General features: G+C 47.4%; 1 protein-coding gene across 1 annotated transcript in view; it reads right to left on the reverse strand.

Annotated features, from left to right (window-relative positions):
- The window catches only part of PLEC (plectin), a 624,446-nt gene that overhangs the window by 600,746 nt on the left and 276 nt on the right, over positions 1-23,424 (reverse strand). The gene's annotated exons all lie outside the window — the stretch shown is intronic.

Here is a 23,424-nt window from a genome sequence, read left to right on the forward strand (position 1 = left end):
GTGAAAGAAAATGAGACCCTTTGGCAGGGAGGCCAGTAAACAATTCATGGGTGGAGCTTCCACTCACAAGAGCGATAGAGTAACCAGGGGTGGAGCTTCAACACGCATGGCCAGTAAACAACACAGGGGTGGAGCTTCAGCACGCATGGCCAGTAAATAACACGGGGTGGAGCTTCAGCACGCATGGCCAGTAAATAACACGGGGTGGAGCTTCAACCCGCATGGCCAGTAAATAACACAGGGTGGAGCTTCAGCACGCATGGCCAGTAAATAACACGGGGTGGAGCTTCAACCCGCATGGCCAGTAAATAACACAGGGTGGAGCTTCAGCACGCATGGCCAGTAAATAACACAGGGTGGAGCTTCAACATGCATGGCCAGTAAATAACACAGGGGTGGAGCTTCAACCCGCATGGCCAGTAAATAACACAGGGGTGGAGCTTCAGCACGCATGGCCAGTAAATAACACAGGGTGGAGCTTCAACCCGCATGGCCAGTAAATAACACAGGGGTGGAGCTTCAACCCGCATGGCCAGTAAATAACACAGGGTGGAGCTTCAGCACGCATGGCCAGTAAATAACACGGGGTGGAGCTTCAACCCGCATGGCCAGTAAATAACACAGGGTGGAGCTTCAGCACGCATGGCCAGTAAATAACACAGGGTGGAGCTTCAACATGCATGGCCAGTAAATAACACAGGGGTGGAGCTTCAACCCGCATGGACAGTAAATAACACAGGGTGGAGCTTCAACATGCATGGCCAGTAAATAACACAGGGGTGGAGCTTCAGCACGCATGGCCAGTAAATAACACGGGTGGAGCTTCAACCCGCATGGCCAGTAAATAACACAGGGTGGAGCTTCAACATGCATGGCCAGTAACCAATTCGGATGTATGACACCCCACCAATTCAGGGGTAGAGCTTCAATACGCTTGGCCAGTAAACAAGACAGGGGTGGAGCTTTAACACGCATGGCCAGTAAATAACATGGGGTGGAGCTGCAACACGCATGGCCAGTAAATAACACGAGGTGGAGCTTCAACACACATGGCCAGTAACCAACACGGTGTGGAGCTTCAACATGCATGGCCACTAACCAATTCGGATGTATGACACCCCACCAATTCAGGGGTAGAGCTTCAATACGCTTGGCCAGTAAACAAGACAGGGGTGGAGCTTTAACACGCATGGCCAGTAAATAACATGGGGTGGAGCTGCAACACGCATGGCAAGTAAATAACACGGGGTGGAGCTTCAAACCGCATGGCCAGTAAACAACACAGGGGTGGAGCTTCAGCACGCATGGCCAGTAAATAACACGGGGTGGAGCTTCAACCCGCATGGCCAGTAAACAACACAGGGGTGGAGCTTCAGCACGCATGGCCAGTAAATAACACGGGGTGGAGCTTCAACCCGCATGGCCAGTAAATAACACAGGGTGGAGCTTCAACATGCATGGCCAGTAACCAATTCGGATGTATGACACCCCACCAATTCAGGGGTAGAGCTTCAATACGCTTGGCCAGTAAACAAGACAGGGGTGGAACTTTAACACGCATGGCCAGTAAATAACATGGGGTGGAGCTGCAACACGCATGGCCAGTAAATAACACGAGGTGGAGCTTCAACACACATGGCCAGTAACCAACACGGTGTGGAGCTTCAACATGCATGGCCACTAACCAATTCGGATGTATGACACCCCACCAATTCAGGGGTAGAGCTTCAATACGCTTGGCCAGTAAACAAGACAGGGGTGGAGCTTTAACACGCATGGCCAGTAAATAACATGGGGTGGAGCTGCAACACGCATGGCAAGTAAATAACACGGGGTGGAGCTTCAACACACATGGCCAGTAACCAACACGGTGTGGAGCTTCAACATGCATGGCCACTATCCAATTCGGATGTATGACACCCCACCAATTCAGGGGTAGAGCTTCAATACGCTTGGCCAGTAAACAAGACAGGGGTGCAGCTTTAACACGTATGGCAAGTAAACAACACAAGGGTGGAGCTTCAACATGCATGGCCAGTAAACAACACAAGGGTGGAGCTGCAATACGCATGGCCAGTAAACAACACAAGGGAGGAGCTGCAACACGCATGGCCAGTAAATAACACAGGGGTGGAACACGCATGGCCAGTAAATAACACAGGAGTGGAGCTGCAACACGCATGGCCAGTAAATAACACAGGGGTGGAACACGCATGGCCAGTAAATAACACAGGAGTGGAGCTGCAACACGCATGGCCAGTAAATAACACAGGGGTGGAGCTGCAACACGCATGACCAGTAAATAACACAGGGGTGGAACTGCAACACGCATGGCCAGTAAACAACACAAGGGTGAAGCGTCAACACACATGGCCAGTAACTAACAGAGGGGTGGAGCTTCAATGGCCAGTAAACAACACAGGGGTGGAGCTTCAAGTCACACCAACAGTAAATAATTCAGGAAGCAGAGCTTTCACTCCCATGAAAAGTCAGCAGCTCAGGGAATAAAGTTTCCAAAAGTGGTCAGTAAACAAGGCAAGGTAGAAGCTCCCTACGTGTGGGCTTTAAAGAATTTAGGTGAATATCTACCTCCCGCGGGAAGAATACAATTCAAAGAATGGAACTCCTACTCATGTAGGCAGAATAATGATTGAGGGGTGTTGCTCCGCCTCCCATATGTGGGCAGTAGCGAGTTGCCGGAATGAAACTCAAGCCCTCATAATTCATGGAAGGATGCTCCTGCCCACGAGGACTGTAGACAGTGCAGTGAATCGGCTTCTACCCGATATTAGCAGTGTACAAACCAAGGGCGATTGGCCCCATCCACATTGGCAGATGTCACTTCAGGGGCGGGGTGTACACAGGGTTGGATTGGTAACATGGGCACTCGGGATATGGCCGAAGGGCTGGTAGCCGAGTCCTAGCCAGGGGCGGCTCTAGGCTCATGGCGGCCCTGGGCAGAGAGCATAGGTAGGGGGCCCCGGAAGAGGGGGTCCGGGCGGGGCAGAGCGCGGAGGCCAGTGAAGAGGGGGGGGGGCAGGGGGGTCAGGGTGTATGGAAGTGGGACAGAGCCGGAGGCCACCAAATCCCTGCCAGGGGCCGCCACGCAAATATGTATCCATCCTCAGAAGATTATTATATTAAGGATATCTATTGGTGTGGCAGACCCTGAGGTTTGGTGGCCCTGTGCAGGTGCACAGCTTGCACATGCCTAAGGCCGCCCCTGTCCTAGCTGTGGGCTTATTTTAAGGCAGCCTCGGGGCTGTCTGTGCTGTTAGGATGCCGCCAGCGGCCCAGTGGGTGCCTGAGTGGCCTTTCTAGAGGCAGATAGGCAGAGATGTCACTCACTCCCTTTCTCTCGCTGGGCCGGCCCATTCATATATGCTGATTGAGAGGGGGCAGGGGGCCTGAGCAGAAGGGGCCTCACTTGCATTCATGTGTGGCTCAGCAGTGTGAACTGATCGGTGCATTAAAAAAAATATATATAAGAAGTTAATAAACATGCCCCCACCCCCTTTCTTTTCATACAATTTCGCTGAAGCTGTGTTTTGCGAAAAGGCAAAACGCAAATGTGGCTCACTTATTTTTGGTGTGCCCGGGCTGACTTTTGATCCCAATCCAACCCTGGGTGTACACCTGTTTGGGTACTAAATAGTCAGGGTGTGAGCACCACCCATATACATGCCCAACAGTGCCCAGGGAAGCTATGTCTCCCCCATACCGTGTGGTCCTGCCTTCCAGCTAGGAGGCTCCAGCCCACCCTACCCCAGGAGGGAAGGATGTGACCCAGCACCCAGCGCCAGGCTGTGAAACGAACACATCCTGGGCTATTTCGGGGGCTGCCTCAGGACTGTGAGACGACAGGAGGGTGTCGGCACCGGAAGGAGTTACATATAGAACTCATAGTGGCCATCTCTCCTCTGCAGTCGTAAACATGCCAGTCAGGCTATGTACCCTTCCCCTGCCAGAGCCTCTTAAAACATAACCTGCAGATACCCTGGGCTGCCTCGTGCATCAGCAAAGGCCTGGCGCAAACACGCCTGTGGTTACAGCTGCTGAACCTATATACTCATGTTTATGTATATATATATATGTATGAACATCAATAAAGGCCTGGCACAAACATGACTGTGGTTACAGCTGCTGAGCCTATGTACACATGTTCATGTATGTATATATGTATGTATGGACAACAGTAAAGGCCTGTCACAAACACGCCTGTGGTTACAGCTGCTGAACCTATGTACTCATGTTCATGTGTGTATGTATGTACAGACATCCACAAAGCCTGGTGCAAACACGCCTGTGGTTACAGCTGCTGAACCTGTGTACTCATAGTCATGTATGTATGTATATATGTATAGACATCATTAAAGACCTGGCATCAACATGCCTGTGGTTACAGCTGCTGAACCTATGGACTCATGTTCATGTATATATGTATGTATGAACATCAGTAAAGGCCTGGCGCAAACATGACTGTGGTTACAGCTGCTGAACCTATGTACACATGTTCATGTATGTATATATGTATGTATGGACAACAGTAAACGCCTGTCACAAACACGCCTGTGGGTACAGCTGCTGAATCTACGTACTCATGTTCAGGTGTGTATGTATGTACAGACATCCATAAAGGCCAAGTGCAAATACGCCTGTGGTTACAGCTGCTGAACCTATGTACACATGTTCATGTATGTATATATGTATGTACAGACATCCATAAACGCCTGGCACAAACATGCCTGTGGTTATAAAAGACCGTGCAAAGTAAATAAAATATTTCAGTTACACAATTACACGCCCACTCACGCATTTATCATTGCATTATTTTTCACAATAGTAGGGACAGGGAAATCAATTGGCCCATTTAAACTTTGGTGGGCAGCAGCCAAACTGCTGGGATGGGGAGGGCCTGCCTCGGGTACCCCCAGGGCAACCTGCTAGATCCTGTGAATTCTTGGCATGGTAGGGGCACTTTCAGCAAAACTGTAATGCCAGCCGAGAGGTTACATGAGGGCATGCCACGGAGAGTTTCTAGTTTTTAGGGGGGAAAACTGAACAGATGCACAAGAATGTTTACCAAAAAAAGAAAAAATTCTGTTCATAAATGGGAAATATAAACAAGCATTTGCAATGCAATCGGTATCGCCTTGGGATCTTATATGTATTTAGCTATACAGCACATTTGCCTGGGTGCTGAAATATCTACTGTTCTTTAACGGGGAGGGAAAGTAAGCACCAAACTGCGTGACACTCCAGGTATGGGAACACATGGAGAGAAATATCGCACTTCAGCTGGAAATTGTATAGTCCAAAGCTCTGTTTTTAATATAAAATCAGGGCCTTTGGGGGTCGTATCACTGAAAATACAAGATTTGAAAAAAATATTATTGCCATCTCCCAGATCAGGGGAGGCTGAGAGGATACTGGGCACAAAAAGAGATGAGGGGGGAGCATTGCCCATACTAGTTTGACGAAGATGGGGCAAGACCAAACTACCCACAATTTCGTAAATTCTTGGACTCTGCAGTGCAGACACACACTGATTTATATGGAAAAATTACCAACTGCCCAAGAACACACATGCCCACACTGAGAACCCGCTGCCTGTATCAATTGAGAGTTACTACACCACTCTGTGTGGTGAAGCGAGACAAGCATGCTGCCTTTGGAAACTAAGACACAGCCCTTGTTGACTTTACATGGTCCAAAGTCAATGCGACACGCTCTTGATCAAAAAAGAGCACGTCCGTGCCAAAACTGCAGCACAAAATTCAAGGGAAGTCCCACGTTTTGGCCGCTGAACCATGAGCTTAAAATAAACTGCTACAATCTGAGAGCAAACATGAGAAGAAATCTCAGTCTGATGGAAGGGAGCGGAGTCCACCCATAGATAGACTCGGTCAGGTTTTCAGATAGTAGGAAATTACGCTGTCTGAAGACAAAGTGGAAAGTCCAGACCTTTCCGAAATATACATGGCAATGTCCTACATGGGGTATTCAAAGGGTATGTGAGCGAGGCTCTAGATCTCATCAGGGGGGTATGGCTCAGTTCCAAATGTGTGCTCAGATCTGTATGCAATTCTGGACGCCACATCTGGCCTAATGGATCATGTTCTGGAGGTCACCTCTTCCCCATTATGCCCTTTTTTCATCTAGGGAAAAAAATGTGAATTGCCCAAACCTCAATTATTTGAAATTTATTTCAAGGAAACCAAGTGTAAGTCAATGACACCTGAGAAGGTCATATTCTTTGTTTTTTGTGGGATCTCTTTTTAGAGACAGAGAAGATACACTCTAACAATCATCACAATGACTACATAACTTGTACAAAATTCAAAAGAAAACAATCAATATAACGAATGGCAACACAGAACACAAAATATTAACACATCAATTCATTAATATTTACAAACAAATTCCTATTGCATAACAACTAAAGCTCAGTGAAAGCAAGAGCAAGAACTGTATTTTTCTTTTTTACAGTTTCACTTAATGAAACACTAGGCTCCTGCAGAATGCCGACGCGTTTCAGGTTCGAATGACACGTTTTCGAACCCCCATCAGGGCTTTATGAGTTGTCTGTGGGTACAACAAAAAACAACAATGGGCCTTTAGTGAGGACCTAATAATATACTAAATGCCTCTAATCAGTAAGATTGTAAGGAAATATACCTGTGAGTATCAGGCTCCTTGGGTTTTAGATGGTGGACATGGACACGGTACTTTTCACAATTGGTACAACACAGCGCCCTGCAGACGTTGACAAGGTGCTATTACAAAGGGAAGCCTATTTAATTCTTAAATTTAATAGCACACTCACAGGGCTGAACAGTATGTCTGAACTGTCGAGGATTTGAATGTTTTTCGACAATAGCCTATTCGCGATCAGGAAATTACCCTCTACCCGTCTTGCTCACACATGATTAATGCGGACACCTGGGAATTGTAAATATAATGTTTACATCCCTGCCCCAAATCTCTGTTCTACATCTGAATCTTTTTAATTCAATTTCATTTCATGTTCACCAGAGGGTGGACGACTGGGTCCCCTCTAGGAAACATTTGGCGCTTCCAACCATCAGGCACTGGACCACACGTCCCAGAATGCATCATGCCGCCAACTTGCCTGGTATTCAAATAGCACCAAGATGGCCCCTGCGCGTCGTCAGGCATTCAAGCTGAAGCCTCACACTGGGGACATCGATCATTTTACCGCTGGTAAGAAGAAGCCCTGCGTGTTCTCATACACGTTTTGTTCACATGAGTTCACGGCGCTTGCACTCATGCTGCTTCGCATTTCCCCCACAGAGCGCGCCTTGCATCACGGAGCCGAACTGCAGAGCTCCATCTAAACGCCTGGGTCATTGAGCCATACGCCGCGATCCCAGGTAGGCTACAGTCCGCCCTCAATAAAAGTTGTTGTCAATCTTTCAATACACGGACCAGTAGTGACAATTCTTCCGATTTTTTAGGTCGGAAAATAATACGCAAATTGCCGTCATAGACCGGATCATTTTCCTCACCACATTATCAAGACGAAGGTACTGGGTCACTTTAAATTTCCTCAATTTGGTAATGAAGCCTGCATTCTTGCATAGTACCAGCTTGTCGTTCTTTTAAAATAGGACAAGACCAGCGACCGCAATCTCCTCTCTCCAAAGAGGCGCCGGACGGTGCTCACTGAGGTAGGTGGCATTCTATGACACTATGCCGCCTGTTCAATATGATATTAGAATATCTGATTTTTCAAATAGTGCATACTCTATTTTATTATAGAACCAAACCATAGAGGTGCCGTCCCCCATGTCCACCATCTAAAACCCAAGGAGCCTGATACTCACAGGTATATTTCCTTACAATCTTACTGATTAGAGGCATTTAGTATATTATTAGGTCCTCACTAAAGGCCCATTGTTGTTTTTTGTTGTACCCACAGACAACTCATAAAGCCCTGATGGGGGTTCGAAAACGTGTCATTCGAACCTGAAACGCGTCGGCATTCTGCAGGAGCCTAGTGTTTCATTAAGGGTTTCTGTAAAAAAGAAAAATACAGTTCTTGCTCTTGCTTTCACTGAGCTTTAGTTGTTATGCAATAAGAATTTGTTTGTAAATATTAATGCATATGTTGTGTTCTGTGTTGCCATTCGTTATATTGATTGTTTTCTTTTGAATTTTGTACAAGTTATGTAGTCATTGTGATGATTGTTAGAGTGTATCTTCTCTGTCTCTAAAAAGAGATCCCACAAAAAACAAAGAATATGGGAAATGGGTATAAATAAAATTACCTTCTCAGGTGTCATTGACTTACACTTGGTTTCCTTGAAATAAATTTCAAATAATTAAGGTTTGGGCAATTCACATTTGTTTCCCATTATTACGGTCCAGCCCCCCTCAGTCCCGCCACGGACCTGACTCCTTTGGTCGCCTCTTTTTTCATCTAGAGCATTGTATCCAGTTGCAGAGGCCATCTTTTGAGTATTGCACCATGTTCTAGAAACCACATCTAGAGTAAGGCATCCAGTTTTAGAGGCCTCATCTGGAGTATTCCCTCTAGTTCAAAAGGAAATATGTAGCTTATGCTGGCCAACTTTTGGGATCTCATCCAGCCGCGGTCGGTAGTGGGTGTGCCTGCGGGGCGGTGACGTGGGGAGGAGGAGGGGCAGAGTGGGGGGTAGTAATGTATGGATTACCGAGCTTTACAGGTATGTAAACATATAAATAAATAAAACAAATTTCATTGCGCGCACTGCATCCCCCCTCCCCAATTCGCTGCCCTGCAGGTGCACCCATAACCAACCGCGGCTGATCTCATCTGAAATATTGCACTCAGTGCTGGTTGCCCCTCCATGATAAGGAGTCAGAGACAGGGGTACACAGATGATTGAGTCTCGGCAACGACGATCAACATCCTGTGATTCTGGGCAAATCACTTAATCTCCCTGTGCCTAGCAAAAAAATTAATGTGTCCATCTTTAATGAAACTGGTGCTCATGTAAAGCGCTCCGATACCTGACATCCTCGGGTCTAGTTTGAGCTATATAACATTATTTTTTGTTTAAATGGACTGGAATCTAGAGAATGCTAAATTGATTCTGGCATTTTACTGACCTCTGCTTATCGTTTTCTATCAAGAAAGTTAAATTGTGGCAGTTGCCAGAAAAAGAAAAGAGAAAGTCCCTCAGTAGAAAGCAATTCTGGAATTTTGCTGACCTCTACTGATCGTTTTCTATAAAGACAGTTAAATAGAGGTAGTTGAACAGAAAGATGAAGTCCCTAAGTGGAAGCAGACAAGTCCTAGAGGTGATCTCCAGAGCCAGCCCACAAAGTACATACACATATAAGTATATACTAAAGTATATAAAAGAGGTCTCGAATGCTTGACCTAAAAAACAGCATTGGAAGTCAAGTGGAACAGGGCCATGGGGCACTCATGCATCGGCCAGCCCGCAGGGGGCTGTTAATGAGGTGGAGATGGGTAAAACGATAACGCCAATAACTAAGCAGTTCCTCACCTCTGAACAAGACATGGGAGCTGTGGTAAAGGCAGCTATGAGGCGCACGGACTCTCCGCGGGTCCCTGTTACTGTTGTAGAGTGATCTCTTCTCTTCCAAAGTCACTTCAAAGAATAATTCGCCTCATCCCCGGTTATGACCCTGACACTCTCGAGTACTCAATTTTTGTAAAGATGTACTCAGTACTTGTACCACCATATTCTCACCATCTTTTTGTATCTTATAATCTTGAATGTATCTGTAACTTGTTGTTTTTGTACCTTTCACCATGAGTACATATAAGTACTTGCACCTACTTCCATGCTACTCTCATTCTTTTTGTAATTTACCTTGTTTTATAATAAAGCGCTCTGACACCTTTGGGTAAAGTTTGCGCTATAGAAAAATACATAAATAAATAAATAGGACACTTCAAGCAGGACTTTAAGTGGGGTGAAAAAATGGGGGCAAGGAGGTGGCGTCCTAAAAAGGGCACAGCCTATGAAGTTAAGGGCGTGGCTTACACATGTAAACTAGATGTCTGTGATTCCTGTGTGCTTCAGTGCTTCTCTGAGCTTTCTGTTACTGCAGAAAGACCAATAGTCCTGGCTGGTTTTAGGTGTTTGTCAGTTATTATGTTATATATCTGGACTACAGGTCAGGTGGCGCACCGTGTGGGAATCATAGAAATGTAGTTTGCATGTTTAAGACACACCCTTAACTACATAGGCCACACCCCGTTTAGTGGTTGTTAGCATTTTGAAATAAATGAATGACAATCATTTTGCTGTAAATAAACCATATTGTAAATGTTTCAGTTCTTAATTTGTGAGACTGTGACTTAAACATTTCCGAGTCCTGTGAATCTTCCAAGTGTCTCAAACACTCTTTATATTTCTTCTCTTGGACATTTATTTATTTATTTATTTATGGAGCTTATAGAGCGCGCAGCTACCTCCGAAGGAGGTGTCCCGGCGCTAAGATTACATAACTGTCCCCATGAGGAGTAACCACATATATATGACATATATGTCCCTTTTCTCTCCACATCTCTTCCCTCTACATATCTCACAGCTCATCTCTTTCCTCTTCAGCACCCTCTTTTCATTCTCTCCTGAATGTACTGCCCCGCAATTTCTTCACTTCACCATCCCCCAATACACAACTTACTTCTCACCTGTAATCACTGCATTTTCTTTTACTTTCGCCCTGTCAATATTTTGAACTTTATTCTTTTGAAAGTTTTCACAAACTGTGTACTTCCTTCACACACAGTTGCGCCTAACACAATTGCAACTGGGATACATGACAATTACGCAGTAGAAATGCAAAGGATTGGACGACCATATTCTTTTGAACACAGGCCCTCATTTTGATGTTGGGTGGACCGCTACCGACAGGCGATTGGTGGCGTTCTATCGGACATCCAGAGCATCAGCCGACCACCAGATTACAATACCAGCGGTTGGAGCGATGATGTCAGGGGGGAAAGACCGCTGCCTCGGACAGGCTCAAGGAGCCCTTTGGGGCGGCAGCTGGACTCCTATCCCTACCATGATGGCGGTGGCTGCACAGGCACAGCTGTGGGGATCAGGATGTCCATTTCCGACTGCTTTTTCAGGGCGGTGCCATCGCCATAGAAAGACAGCTGAGAAGGGACTTTAAATGGCTGCTAAGCGGCCGGGGGGCACATGTGGTGCCCTCCCAAACATCCATGCACAGTCTGCAAGCATCAATAACAAGCTGCAGTAGAAAAAGGCAGTTTCTGACCGCCTACATGACACTCTTATCAAAAGATGGCAGGTGCGATCGCCGACTCTTTCTCGGGCGGTCTCATTCCCACTGCAATGGTGGTCAAAAACTCGTCTGACCGCTATTGTAATGAGGCCCACAGTTTTGACCCACTAGTAGGCCCTATGAGCTTGCAGCGCCTTCAACCGCAACCCCAGAGCTCCCAATCCTGACCCGACATAAACATCTGGAGGGGCATCTGTTCAAAGTATGCACTGTACAAAAGTAATACACTGCACACAAAAGATACAGAAACACAGCATCTTGGGAATAGTTAACACTCTTAGGGAATGCAAGATTGAAAAGCAAAACATGTGAAATAAAAACCAGAACTAAATCGCAGACATGGATTACCTTAACGCTTTATACATTCAGTTTTCAGAAATCAGCAAATATTTGTGTCAGTAAAGCTAAGGACATAAATATAGGGCCCAATGCACATTTTTATTTTCTACCAGGTCTGAGACCGAGACAAACCCGACCCACTTAAGTCCTGGCTTCAAGACATTTGCACAAAATCATTCAATTGGATGAAGCAGTGAGATACTAGTCGAGAACTCCAGGTTCATACATCATAGCTTGGCCACGAGACCACACGTCCCCCTGTAGAGAGCGGGGATTCCACTCACTCAGGGTGGCAACAGTAGGTCATCAGTGACCTACAGTAAGGATGCGCACCTTTCATAAAGACACTAATGTATAATTATAATGAGAAACACATACAGGCCACGACGGCTGGCGCAGGAACACAAACCAGCCCTAGCAATTCAGTTGGGCCGGCACTGGGAGAGGGGGACAAATGGGGTGCTAGTGAGAAGCACTGCTGCTGCTTTTGTTACAGGGAGCTGATATTGCATCACTGCTGCAAAACTGGCCCCAGAAACAAAAATGTCCCCACCACTCAAAAACTGACCCCCGCGTTTCCAGCCACCAGGGAAAACACCCGTTGCCTTCGACCACCAGTCCAGCCCTGCAGGCCACACCATTTTAAGAGAGGGGAAGACACAACTGCAGACTGATGAAGGCCATGATGCGGACCGTCCCACTTTAAGAAAACGTGCCAATTTTCATAAATAATATGGAGGACACAATATTTTTGTCAGTTGATATAATCATGCCACACATTCAGGTAGGATATTCTCCCCATCCCCCTGATTTTACAAGGGCATCCATGACACGAGCGAGGCATTCCCGGCCGCCTGAAACCTGGTGAGGATACGGGTACCACGTCACTAGCTCCTTGCCATCTGGGTACCACGCTTCCACCTTGGGGCTTTCATTTCACAACCTGAAGTCTTCTGGGATTTGTAGCCTGGCCTTGCTTTAAAGAAAGAATTGGACCATCACACCAGATAACAATCATTTGTAATCACAACTGGAAACTCCACTTCAACCAGTGGGGGAAACAGGGCGAAAAACACACCCACCCACACACAAGCACTCACTCACGTACAAACACACACACACATACATCATTTTTATTGTTTTATTTGTTTTTTATTAACTTCTCTGTGGTTATTGATCAGAAACAATATTCTTTCAATTACACAACTATCTAGTATCTTTATCCTATCATTTAATTATTGTAAATCATTGCCAGGGATACTGGAATTATGCGGCAGGGAAGGGCCAGATTATGCAGCAGTTTGAGGTAATTATGCTGCAAGAAAAGGCAAATTATACGACGTAATGCTGCATATTTTGTGATAGTGTAACTTTATTATTTTCTCATTTTTATACTTTCTACCACTGTTCTGGCATAGGTTTCACCTCATTAGTACCAGTTTAACACGTGAATATAGCAATCAGCAACAGAAAGGTGAACAGTCAACCTTTGCTATTGGCCTTCCACCGCAATGCAACACTTATCGCTGTGCAGGGCCGGACTGGCCGTGGCGGGCATCGGGCGTTTCCCTGGTGGGCCGCCAAGTTGGGGGCCGGTTTTAGACCCCTGGAGAGCTGTGTTTGTTACTGGGGGCCGGTTTTGCAGCATAGCTGCAAAAACAGCCTCCAGCAACAAAAGCACCACAAAGCTTTCCATTAGCACCTCCCCCCTCACCGGGGCAGGCTGAGCTCTTTGCAGGGCCAGTTTCGGTTCCCAGTCTGGCCCTGTCGCTATGTTTTTAGTAACGTTTGAACTGCTTGAGCTAGACACAATTTTTGTTTTTGTTGAAATCTGCACACTGTGCAGCAGAAGAGGGATTATGTGGCAAATGCGGCAAATCCAATTTTATAGGAAAACATCCCCGGCCACTCAATCACATAATTCCAGTAGTCCTGATTGTTGTATAATACAACCACCATTCAGTGCGTTATGTTCTAAATAAATAAGGTGCTTCTCTGGGGCTGAATTACACATGTCCATATGCTTGCCAACTCCTGAGACTTCTTCAAAAGATGATCTTCCCCGACACGCGTTTCACTTGCGAGTTGAGTTCACTACATGAGCTTTATCAAGGCTTAAATTTAAAATACTTGAGACTTCAATAGTGTCAAATGTGCAAAGTCTTTCACGTATTCAATAAGCACAGAAGGGTTTCCGATCTCAGGTCTGATCATTTCTTATAGGTTCCTTACATGAGATCTTTCTCCAGTCAAAGGCTGATCGTTCGCAGTTTGAGAACTATGGGGCATATTACCAAGCAATAGCGATAATTATCGCTATTGCTTGGTTAGAGACAAAAATGTACCGCTGAGCTGCGGCGATTTTTACCGCAAATAAACCTTGGTATTACCAAGGATTATCGCAAATGCGATAAAAATCGCCGCAATGCATGAATATCGCCGAAAAGTCAGCGATATTCATGCATTACCGAGCTAATGCTCTTAGCCATGTTATCCACCTCCCATTGGATAACATGGCTAAGAACTGCTCTGGGCAGCTGTTAGCTTTTGGAGATATTCGCGCTTAGCGCGAATATCTCCAAAAGTTGGTAATAGGAGATAGCGATGTTAGCGACTGTTTTCAATCGCTAACATCTTGGCACGCCCACTTTGCATGTCATTAGTGATAAATATCACTGACATGCAAAGTGGGGCCCAAGATGGTCGCTATCTCCTACTAGCTGTCGCTAACTGGTGTTAGCAACAGCTAGGTAATAGGGAGATAATTTTATCTCCGCTTTCTTGGCTTTTAAAGCCAAAAAAGCGGAGATAAACCCCCTTGATAATATGCCCCTATATATCTGCTGAAAAAGTATTGGCACAGTATACATCAAGCCCATTTTGGAAAATATGGAGAAATCTGTATCCGTAATCTTTGTGCAGGTGGGGCTTGTGATGGAGAAAGTGTTGCTCCGTCACTACCTCCCCCTTGTCACGCTACTGGGAGATCCTCGCCTCTGTGGTTGACCCAACCCTTTTTCTTAAAAGAGTCATCTAATGAATGAAGATAAAAGTTATCTTTACTTAGTCCTATGTTGTAGCAATTACCAACCCTAAGCATTCTAGAATATTCCTTTATTTGATGATTTCAGCTTTAGTTGGCCTAGGTATGGCTTAGTTAGTGAGATTCAGTGATCGTGATTCCCAAATTCTCAACTAAAACACAGTGGTCGCAGGATGAATGGGTGAGATGACCAAGGTTTGGGATGGGCTGGTCCCGTGAGGAGCAGGGTCAGTTCTTACTTGCATTAGGTGGTCCTCGCGGGCTGATTTAGTATTGGTTGACAAGTATTCCGTTGCAGCGGCAACAGATTATATGCTCTGCACCAAACCCATGGTCCGCCTGCCCAATTCTGAGTCAGGCGGACAGCAAGTTTTACTCAGTGAGTGTAAAAGTTTGTTTTACTCCATCTGTGTAAAACTTCCTTTGATAGTCGACAGAGTAGGTACTGTCAGAGGTAAGACACCTGATCATCCACACTACTTAGAGTGGACGGTGGGGTGGCTTTTATTTTTTTACTGTCAGTCACCGCCAAGTATAGCCTGGCAGTGCCGGACAATAAAAAGAGAAACAAATGACCCTCACACCATGGAAGAAAACTTCCATGGTGTGGGGGGGGGGGGTTATTGTTTTTTAATATTTACTAAAGACAAACGTCCACTTTTGGTGTTTTTGAAAAATAAAACACTTTGGAAAAGTTTGACGGCTAGCCGTCGAGTTTGATGGAGCCGTCCATCAAACTTTTCCTCTATTGACAGGAACCTTCATGGTGCTGATTCCTGACACTGTATAATCATGTCAGTGGGGCCGGCGGGTATCTCTAAATCGGCAGCCTGACGTAAAGTTGCTCACCACCTTGTCTGACTTTAATCCATTCACTAAACTCTAAATCAGACCCCGTGCCTAGAGTGGCATAGTGGGCAAAAACAATGGGCTTGAATGCTACACTACAGAGTGGAGAAGTGTGGCTCAAAGGTTAGAGGCGGCAGACCCAGAGGCAGAGGTCGGCCCGGGACCAGGGTTCAATTCCCGGCGCGGCTGGGTGCAGGACCAATGTCAGCGGGCCCGATAATTCTCGCCTCGGTGCCTACTCTAACCATGGGTCCCATGCTGCCACTCTGGGCAATAGCTTGCTTAGTCTCCACTGTGGCCCCATCACCGCCGGGAAGCTTGGCTGCACCTTGGGGATGCCCAGTAAAGGGACCATCTCCCAGAGAAAGCCAGGACGGGTTCCCCAGTGGTACAGCGCTGGGACGCTCCAGGGTAACCACGTGCTCTATAAATCCAACATTCATTCATTCTTTCATTCAGTTGTCAATGGTTATACAATTTTCAAACGTTTGTCCCATCGTCTGATATGGGGTGGACTGGCTGAATCGGACACTGGGCATTTCCCCTGTGGTCTGGACGGGCGGGGTTCAGTTTTCTGGCCACGGGGGCGGTTTTGTCACTGGGGGCTGGTTTTGCAGCAGTGTTGCAATATCGCCCCCTGTAACAAAAGCGGGAGCGGTGCTTCTTAGCGCCTTGAGACCCTCCGGGTGAGTAGTGCGCGGTATAAATGCCTATGATTGATTGATTGATTCTTACTAGCACCTGCCCCTCTCCCCTCACCTAAGGCCAGTCGAGCAGCAATCAGCCAGGGCTGGTTGTAGTTCCCAGTCCGGCCTTGAGTCTGATTACCGGTAGTATGACTGGAAACTTGAGACAGGTGCAGCTTTCCAAACCTACTAATGTCAACATATAGAGGATGTGGTGTAACAGTCAGAACTGGTGACATTATAGGTGGGGAACCGGGTTTGAGTCTCATTGTGGGCTTAACTTCCTGTGATTCTGGGCAAATCACGTCATCTCTCCGAGCCTCCCAAAAATGTATGTGACCATGTGTAATGTAAGTGGTGCTCATGTAAAGCGCTCCAATACCTCAGAGTTGAGTTCACGCTATTAAAAAAAACTACAAAAAAATAATAATAATAATGTTGATGAGTTCCAAAAAGTAGTACGTTTCCATCTATTCAAGGAGTACTTCTGCGGGTGTGAATTTACTTCTATTTTGGTGAGCAGGTCATTATATATATTTAAGTTCCTGATCCTGAAAATGAACATGTTAAAACTTCCCATGGTGACACGAAAGACACAACACAGACCCAACGCAGAGAACACAGGCCCAACTAGCATACTGAGGGGGAGATTTAGTAAGATTTTGTGCTGTGTTTGGGTCACATAAGTGATGTAAAATGGAGCAAAATCTTTTTTTTCCTACTTAACTTTTCAGTGCTAAGCTTGTTTAGTGCTGGAAATAACGTAAAAGTAATGCGAAGCAGCCCAATGCACTGCTTCACATTACATTGCGCCATGGGGGCGCACCAAGGGTGGTGTATGGGCATTTCCATGCAACCACCCAAGGTTTCTCACACTAAACCCAATTTACTAAAAACAGTAGATTGGGTTTGGCGTAAGAAAACTGCTCCCTTTTTAACTAGGCGCAAGGAAAGAGGAATGCTTTCATTTCTCCTTATTTTTCTGACTTCGCATGCATGCGGCACCGTGCAGCACATATGCAAAGTGATAAAAGCTTTGCATCATGCCTAGCATAGTATTTTGTACAGGAAGGGTACCCTCCCTGTACAAAACCTATGATACACTCATGCACACACCCTAGCACTACGGCGCTAAGGTGCCTGCATGGCACACACTGCCAGGGTCGGATTGGGAAGGCGGGCAGTCGGGCATTGGCCAGTGGGCCAGGCCTAAGTGTCACCTGTGGGCCGTTTATTTTAAAGCCCTGCGTCACCTGGCCCACAAAACCTTGCCATCTTTGACAGCCCCCCAGCCAGGCCCTGTATTGTGAGGCAGGCTGACTGTCAGGGCAGGGACTTGTATCGCTAGGCTGCTGTTGCAGACTTCACCTTAGCCCCTAGGGGGCTGCAAAGACACCCAAACGCAGTGTTCCTTCTCCCCTGCTGGGCTGTAAAACAGAGGTGTGATGGGGAAAAGTAAAGCAGCCTCCCTGGTGGGTTCCGTGTCAGGTGATAACGGCTGATGGCCCATCTTCACCTCAGTCCCCATGGCCCCCAACCTCCGAGGCCTGCCCAGAAGCTGTGTTCTCTGCTTCCTTCCACCTCTGCCAGGCCATAGCCCTGAGGTTATAGTGGGCTGGGTAGTGGGTGAGTGGGAAGCGACCTCCCTTGGGGCCAGTTGTGACTCTGTAATTTTCACCTCACCCCATAGGGTTCGACCCAGCCCAAAATCACTGTCTTTCCCTTGGTCCATCACATCACATTCAGGCCTTGGTGGACAGGGAGGGAGACAGTATTCAGGGGCTTTGCTGGGGACCAGGTGTTGTCATCTCCGCCCCAGTATATTTCTGCACTGAGTGTAAGGTGGTGGTGGTGGTGGTGGGGTGAAGGGAAGAAGGGGGTTTGCATATTTATTTATTTAAAAAGTTTTATATAGCGCTAGCTTGACCCGTGTGTATCAGAGCGCTTTACACACGCACAGTAAAAACAGTAGAAAATTGCATTACATAGTCGGAAGGCAGTAAGGAAGCAAAACAAAGATAAAAATACAACATGACAGATAGGAAAACAGTGAAGGGGAGGAAGAAAAAACAAACGAAGGTGGCTAACACAGTCCAGTCACCAACTATCCTTGAATGTCAAGAGAGAGAGGAGTCAACTCGAGTATTGAAGTCTAGGTTCGTTGACGTTGGACGGGAAAGTATTTGTTGAGGAGATGGAGTTTCCTAGCTGTGAGGTTACCTTGACCAAAGCTGCCAACTTTGGAACTCGTGAACTATGTTGGAGTCTGGGCTTTGGCTCAACATCCTGTGATTCTGGGTAAATCACTTAATGTCCTGAGGCTGAAAAATAAAAACGAATTTGATCTCCTCTAAGGCGGCTGGTGCTCGTGTTACTGTTGGGAGCAGTTCACACTATATAAAACTATATTAAAACATTAAAAAAAATAACCAGCCATTGTTCATATTTTAAAATGTTGCAAACGCCAGAGCATGATCATTAAAGATGAATCTTTATATACAATAAATACCTTATTCCTTTTTACCACGGCTTTTCAGCCTTTGTTACTTTGACAATCAGTCACGGATCTTTAAGGCACCTTTAGAAATTAAAATAAAGTGCATTTGCCTTAGGTTTACTGTTTAAAATACATACTGATTAGGGGAAAAAATACTGTATTCTGGTGATTTGTGTCATTTTTGTACTTCCCACGATATTAAAATACCCATCAGAACAGGTGTTGTAGTTCTGGCTCTATCTATATATATAAAAACGAAAGTATGTCTGTTTGTCCTTTATGCATTACTACACCATTCATCCGATCGGCATGAAACTTTGGAAAGTTGTTGAGTACACTCCCGCGAAGGTTTCTGGCAAAAAAAAGAAAAGAAAAATGTGTTCAATATCAGACCCACGGCCACCAAGGGCCCTCATAATCTTTCCAATACTGAACGTTTACAGTTTCCGGTGCGACTCGCTTATTCAATGACCATCAACAAAGCACAAGGACAATCGCTGCAAGTGTGTGGACTAGATTTGGAGAATCCGTTCTTCTCACATGGACTGTATGTGGCCAGCTCACGCGTCGGTAAACCTTCTGATTTATTTGTGTACGCACCAGACGGAAAAACAAAAAATACCGTGTATCCACAGCACTCGAATAAATAAACAGAATTAAAACAACACTTTAAAATGTTTTCAATATTAAAATGAATATGTTTCAATAAAAATGGCACAATGTAAATTGAATGTTATCATTACACGTTTCCTTTCTTCTGAGATCGCAGCAATGCGCAACGGGTAAGCTAGTGAGCTATAAAATGTTAAAATTACTAAACATTTCTATAAACATGTGCCCAATGAGACTAAATCAATTGGTGTTTAACCCGTTGCATGCTGATGACGGAACCGCTCCGACATCAGCTGCGGTGGTGCTGTGCTGATGACGGAGCGGTTCCGTCATGGCCCGCCCGACGCTCCTGCGCTGTGCGAATTCCGCGCCTGCGCTGAGCGTTCTATTGAGCGGGCGGGGCCATGACGGAACCGCTCCGTCATAAGCACAGCGCAACTGATGCTGGTGAGGGAGCGGTTCCGTCACCGGCATGCGCCCGCCGCATTTCCGCACCGCCCCCTTAGCACTGCGGCGGAATAGCCGCCGCAGTGAAGGGGTTAATGAAAGGGCACGATCCGGGAATGTGGGCAATCTTTTTTAAGGAGTGCCCGGGCCTAATTGTGATCCTAATCCGACCCTGCAGAGTCGCTGAAATCAGCGCCGGCGCAAGGGAAAGGAGAGAGACACTGCTTTAAAAATAATTTAAAAATAAGGCGCTCGCCTGCTCCCTCCGTAACGCGCAACACAGCGCAGCCTCGCGGGGGGCTGCGTTGCATGGAGATTTTGTAAATCTTCCCCTGAGAATACACTTATGTGAGAGGTGTCACCCCACAAGCAACTCTGAACCTGCTCCCATGGGTTTGGGACATGTTCATTGCATGGGCCCTTTAAACCTCTGACCTCTGGGCTGAGTGTCGCTTAAAAATACCCCTAATAACAAGCATTGCAAACAAACTTTTAAAAAAAAGCAAACCTCCAGTTGCTAGAGGACTGCCTTGTGTTTGTCCAGGCGCACCAGGTGACGCCACAAACGGGTGAAAAATCAACAAGTTACTTGAGGACTCGATGTGGTGGTCCTGAGGGGACCACCAGCTGTCACCCCTTGGTGGCTCAATGCTCTATCCGGACAAGCATCCTCGTTCTCACTACCCTCCATCCGACGCCGCTGGGGGGGAGGGGGTAGAGAGTAAGACCCTCATCCTTATGTCCTAATTGCACAGTGCAGGAGTGACGGCCCCATGCCCAGAGCCGGTTTTAAGACACTTTTACATGATTAATAAAAGTATTAACTGAACTATAAACCATTTTGAGCACTGTGAGCCTCGCTCATTCACTAACGTGCTGCGTACGTCACGCAGTTATGTGACGCCATATCCGGCGCCACCATACAGATGTTATCAGCACAGAACACAAGGGCGCGTGCTTGGGGTGCGCGCGTGCAGCAGTGCGTAAATGATCGACATTGAATAAGGGACAGTGAAAATTGGCGAGCTGCAGACTGTTTACAACAAGCACTGGAGTACAGGCGGGTTTCATAATTAGAAAGTGTCTGGGGGGAAAATAACTATAACCAGGTTTTGTAGAATTGGAACTTCGTATTGGACCGTGGCCGAGTGTCTGTAAAGAGAGTTTATTTTATACAATTACTTTTATATTCTGCTGGTAAAAGGTTTGATAGTTATTATAAATACCTCTAATGCGTGATTTTGCAATGGTAATTTGTCGAGTAAATAAATGGAATGAAAACAGATGTTAAAGGCAGAGCACATGGTCCGCAGATGCAGACATGAACAGCCATCTGCAGTTGTCGCGCGCCACTTGTGACCGTCCTCCTGTTGCACGTGGAAGAGTTTCCCACAGAACTCCTGACAAACACAGTGACGTTTGGGAAAGTCCCTAGATTTGCATACCACTTCCGGTAGGTCCGCATGGCGCCAGAAGGTGTCACCGCCCGCCAGTTGCCTCTAGCACATCACTCCGCAGCCAACCTTGCCCTTATTAAAGACTGTCCTAGAATAAGACGTCACTGGCGGTGGGGAGCGCTGTGCGCTGATTGGATAAAACAAGTGAACGCGATACATCACTTAGCTCGGTCACCTTTAATCATCAGGATGGCTTAAAACTCCTAATTGGTGCCAGTGGCACACTGGGAAGGCCGCCACACAGAAGAGTGCACTACGATGGAACCATCGGTGCACCAGGTGCAACACAATGGTGACGTCAACACATCAGCACCTGCGCCACACCCAAGTGGCCTGCGGCACGCGGTAGACCACTCAAATAGGCGTGCTACCTCAGGGCCTGCGCCTTAGTAGAGAGTGGCCTGTGGCACACAGGGTCTTACACCTCCCAGATAAACATTCCACACACTGCCACGTGCCACTCCTGGCCTGTTCTATTCCAAAGGGCCGGACCCACACTGAATTGGCCTGTGCCACACAGAGAACACAATTCCGAGTCTTAAGCCACATTAGGCCACGTGCCACACCTGGTACCAAATGAAGGGCCTGGTCTACACTGAAGTGGCTTGTGCCACACAGGGCCACACCACCCCCAAGAATGCCTCACACCGATTGTAATAAAACACGCCTGCAGATTCATCACAACAAGGTTTGCATCACGTGTGTGGGACCCACAGCTCAATGTAACACACACCACACCACAATGCTGCCTGCACCACACTCGTAGATTTGTCGGACCAAGCCCCGACCACAGTACAAGGACAGTGCACACCACCGAGGCCTGCACAACAGTGAGGTGACCACCTCCGCACCAGTCTCAGCGACACAGGCGGGTGTACAACACTGGGGCTGTGTCTCACCAACCGGCCTGTGTCACAAAAGGCACACACCACTCCCGAGAATGCCTCACACCGGATTGTAAACCACACCTGCGGATTCATCACAACAGGGACTGCAATGCATCCCGTGTGTAGCACAGTGGGGCCCACCGCTCAATGTAACATACACCACGCTGCTGCCGGCGCCACACCCCCTGTGCCACAAAAGGCCTCAACCACTCCCGAGAATGCACCACACCAATATAATATATACATCACACCAGGAGATACGATACAAGGCCAGATGAGTAGAGCACACCGGGGTACACAGCAACATGCATCAGGGCCCTGCGTCACATCCATAGATTTGCCCTTCCAGCTTCCTACGCCGCTTTTGGCGTGGGTTGCTTGGGGGTGGTTAGTGGGGGGACTGAGCACGCCACCGAGACCCGCTGAACTGGGGGAGCAAACCCTACATGTGACATGGGTCGAACATGGTCCCAAGACTGCTAGTTGTGCCCCACTCATCACTGAAGGGCGTGTCCACAACACAGAGGCCTGCGCCATGCTGCGAAATGCAGCGCTTTGAAAACGGCTATTGCAAATTTAAGGCACTATAAGCACCTCGCAAGTCGCAACTAGACAGCAGTGTGTGCGGGAGTTCAGAGACACACTGGCCCGGAGGAGCGGAGACACTCTCCTTACCTCAGCGGAATCAATCCGTGCACTACAGATGGTGAAAGGGGCGGGGCTCCGGGGAGAGGAGAAGCGTGCGTGCCTGTCATACTTCTGATGAAAAACCTGTATGGGAAGAAACCTCTGACGTGGAAACGGGCCCTGCAGGCTCAGAGTCATGACAGCTCCGAGCTGTCACTGCACGGCACATGTGCTGCTGGGTAGTGCTTCCGTGCACTGTGCATGCTTCCAGGCACGCAGTACCGCGGGGGCAGCACACACAACTTTCAGCAGCTGTGCTGCACCGTTCAGGCCACACTTCCACCCCACAAACTACAAGTGCAGGTGTGCGCACCCCTAATCCCCAACTCCGCTTGGGAAAATAAGTCAGCAGACCCCCGCTCTCCCCCGATCCCATGACATCCCATCTTAGAGACAGACTCCCACCGGCCCCCAGCCCTGAGCTGCAAAGGAGGGGGGGGGGGGGGGGGGGGGACGCATTATAACGGGCCACCACACCGGTCCCTGTCACCCCCGAGCGGGTCCTATTCTGGGACGCGCCCGCCACCCCCCGCCCCACCTCCTTTGCAGCTCAGTGCCCTGGAGTGCCCCAGGCGCTGCCCATGTGCGTGCCAACCCCCCATGGCCCCTCCCGCAGGGCACCGTA

Source organism: Lissotriton vulgaris, chromosome 4_1 (genome assembly GCF_964263255.1).
Source record: "Lissotriton vulgaris chromosome 4_1, aLisVul1.2, whole genome shotgun sequence".
NCBI classification, from domain to species: Eukaryota; Metazoa; Chordata; class Amphibia; order Caudata; family Salamandridae; genus Lissotriton; species Lissotriton vulgaris.